This window comes from Nematolebias whitei, chromosome 10, assembly GCF_014905685.2.
Source record: "Nematolebias whitei isolate Nwh7 chromosome 10, NemWhi1, whole genome shotgun sequence".
In the NCBI taxonomy this organism is placed as follows: domain Eukaryota; kingdom Metazoa; phylum Chordata; class Actinopteri; order Cyprinodontiformes; family Rivulidae; genus Nematolebias; species Nematolebias whitei.
This window is the reverse complement of record NC_056507.1, coordinates 28,044,500-28,047,865: the sequence shown is the minus strand read 5'-3', so window position 1 is coordinate 28,047,865 and position 3,366 is coordinate 28,044,500.

Below are 3,366 nucleotides of genomic sequence, written 5' to 3'. Positions count from 1 at the left end.
CAACGATACTTGAAACACAGCAGTGAAGGCTACCTATGAGACAGATCTGGTTGGCAAGCCGTATACTGAGGAAGTCCTCTGGATTGTGTGTGTGTGTGTGTGTGTGTGTGGGGGGGGGGGGCGTTTCTCACTTAAAGAAACTGGTCCAGATGACATGATTTAACCTTTTTGTTGTCAGAGTAAAGGTTTTAGTTCAACGCTGCCAACAAGTGCAGAGTAACACAGGACAGGGACAGGATGCTCAGGGAGGTATTCCAAAACTTGCTTGGCGTGCCGTTTGTCTTAGCTCTTAAGCCTGTCGGTGTGGCTGAAAGTACCTTCTCTCTGCAGAGTTTCCACTTCCAACAGCTGAAGGTCATTATCCTCAGGCAAGGAATGCTCGGACAAGTGGCGCCCAACAAACATCTAAACACACTTGTCATCTGAGTAATCTCTGGAGCAGCATGACAAAGCTGGACAGATTCAGATCCGACCAAGTCCTGATCAGGACATCGCTGTAATTAGCACGTCAGATGTTTGACCGGACGTAGGGAACTCTAACGTCTAAAGTAAGACTCATCATTACCCAGGACAATAGGCTGCTTTTACGGTGTCTGAAAACATTTAAAAAAATGATTTATCTGAGGCATATTCACCAATAGAAAAAGCTAGGTTCCTAGATTTCACAGTTGAAACTAAAAGAAACTGCATGTTGAAAGGTCATGTGACTGTATTTCAATGGTTATAACATCAAATGGATAACAAAGTTGGAATTATGGGCACACTGCTAGCTCCATGTCAGGTTCTGGTGGTAGCTCCTTGGGCTAGTTATTACAACACGGAGCAGGATGACACAAGGAGATGAAGTCTAAAGAGCCCATCATACTCCATCCAAAGCCATGAAATCGGCTCTCGTTGACGAGTAGCTGCGTGATGAAAATTGTGTCATTTTGTTCTCAGAGCAGCTTCGCCTGCCCCTTATCCACACAAGACCCTGACCATACGTTTTCTCACAGGAGTATGCCCCAAGTATTGTGTGATGGGTCAGATGTTTGTGGGCGTTGATGGGGGAAGCTACGCGAAGGTCATGGATGTAATTAAATTATAGAACATGTGCGTTTGTCAATGTGGAAAAGCACTCGGGCATTCATCTGTACAGTACGACTCTTCAAGACATGCTAAGATAGTCAAATGGCCAATAACTCCTGGGTGGAGAAAGCACAGACATTGTGCATGGAGCAGTCTGTCTGCTGAAAATTACGGTGTTTTCTTCATGATAGATTTGTGGTCAAATGAACGGAATGGAGTGCACATCCTGGCGGGAAGAAACCTGTGCAGTGGCATATAGCAGCTGGAGGGGTTTCCCAGGAGCTCTGCACCATGTGTCTCGTGGACTATGAAGGGTGTGTAAATACAAACAACCACGTGACTGCAAGTCGACTGTTCAGCTTTGGGCAGAGCATTCAGGGCGTTGAGATGTGTCTGGATCAAAGGTCCCTAACCTTGGCCCTTGTGGTCCACTGCCCTCCAAGTTTTAGCCGTTTCCTTGCTGCATTCATTCATTCAACCTTTATTTATACAGGTTAATCAACACACCTAATTCAAATACTTCTTGGATTACCTACTCTGAATATTATCAAGTTTAGCAGAAGCCTGACAAGGACTCATTCCTTCCAGTCAAGTGTGTTGAAGCAGGGAAACATCTAAAACATGCAGGACAGTGGGCCACTAGGATCAGGGTTGGGGACCTCTGGTCTGGATGGCCAGCACAGATGCAATGGGGTTCAGTATAACAATCCTCCCTTAGTTCAGTCTGTTTATGGCAAAATTAACCTTCACAAAATGTGCTGGTGCTCATTGGTCCCAACATCAGGACATCTGTATATGCAGAGCATGGCCCTCATCAAACCCCTTTAAGTGCTGGTAATGCTGCATATATAAGGCATTCCCTGCATTTGTTGACATTCACTCATTGTTTAAACTGACTGTTGGATGTGTCAGCAACTGCCTGATAACACTACCTTCCCTCTCCTCTCATGACACCACCGCTTGGACCATTCCTTCTGGGTACTTAACTGTTTTTTTTTTCTTCTTCCCAGTAATAATATTTTCTTTATAAACAGCATATGTTTTCTTTTCTACCCTTAAAAAAAAGCTCAGCATTTGACTTCAAAGTTGCATCACGCTGTTTATTAATTTTCTGAGGCGGAGCAGCGCTGCATACTGAAAGTTATGAAATGACCTCTGTCAAACAAAAATGTTAGGAATGCTAAGAAAAGGTCAGCTGAGTTTCCTTCCGCTGTTTTTTTTAATGCTAAAAAAAAAAAAATTAATCCCAGAGTGGATTACACACATGCATCCCTGATGTCTGTAACGTAGGAAGCTTGCGTACGGTGAATCCGTTTAAAGGAACTCGTTGACTTTACCGCTGTGTTGATAATCAGCAGCAGCTGTCTGCCTCTGCAGCCTTCTCCTTTCACTTTAACACATCAAAGTTTGATTATTGCAGCTGATGGAGCGTGCCGCTGCCTTGAATGCATCGTCTTCAACTTCCTCAAAGTGAAAATGTTTCTCTAATTACTTTACTTTGACATGACCCTGTCTTTTATTTTGTGAAAGTGTTGTTGCGAGACAGAAATACCTATTAGCAGACCACGTTGCATATCTGCTGTCGTGAAAAGTCACATTTTCTGTGTTCCTGTGCTGCTAAAAACAGACGAGTTACAAACAAATATCACACTAATTATTCTGTGAAACTGTTTAGGGACTCTCACACTGGTTTCAGATGAATGCTATTAGGATCATGCATGTTCAAAATGATTAATCTAATTTGCTGCTGTTCAGCAGGTTCCATTATTCATCGTAGGTTAAACGTTTAATGTTAATGTTTCCTCAATCGCTATTAAAACAAAGACAATATTTTCTAATGAAATTAATATTCTGACCAAGGAAAATAAAGTAAGTAAGCAATGAACAATGATCTAATTTTGTTTGTTAAAAAATGAACTTTTTAACCAATGTCATATAAAACAACATAAAACTAAAAAATTCAAGGAGGTGTTTGAGGGAAAGTTGAGTCAAGAGGTTTTAAAAGTAAAGGTGGGTGAGAAATTCAAGGAAAACTTACAATCATTTTAATCCAAAGTGAAAAGATTGAATGGTTCAGATTTGGATTTTAGGAAACCAGTTCAATATTGTTCTGAATTAGTGTCTCTAATTTCAGATTGAATGTTTTTTTTTATTGAATCGTTTCAAGAAAAACAAACTCCTGTTCACACACTTGAACTCAATGAATAATAAAACTGGAAATTAAAAACCATCCATCCATCCATCCATCCATCCATCCATCCATCCATCCATCCATCCATCCATCCATCGATCCATCCA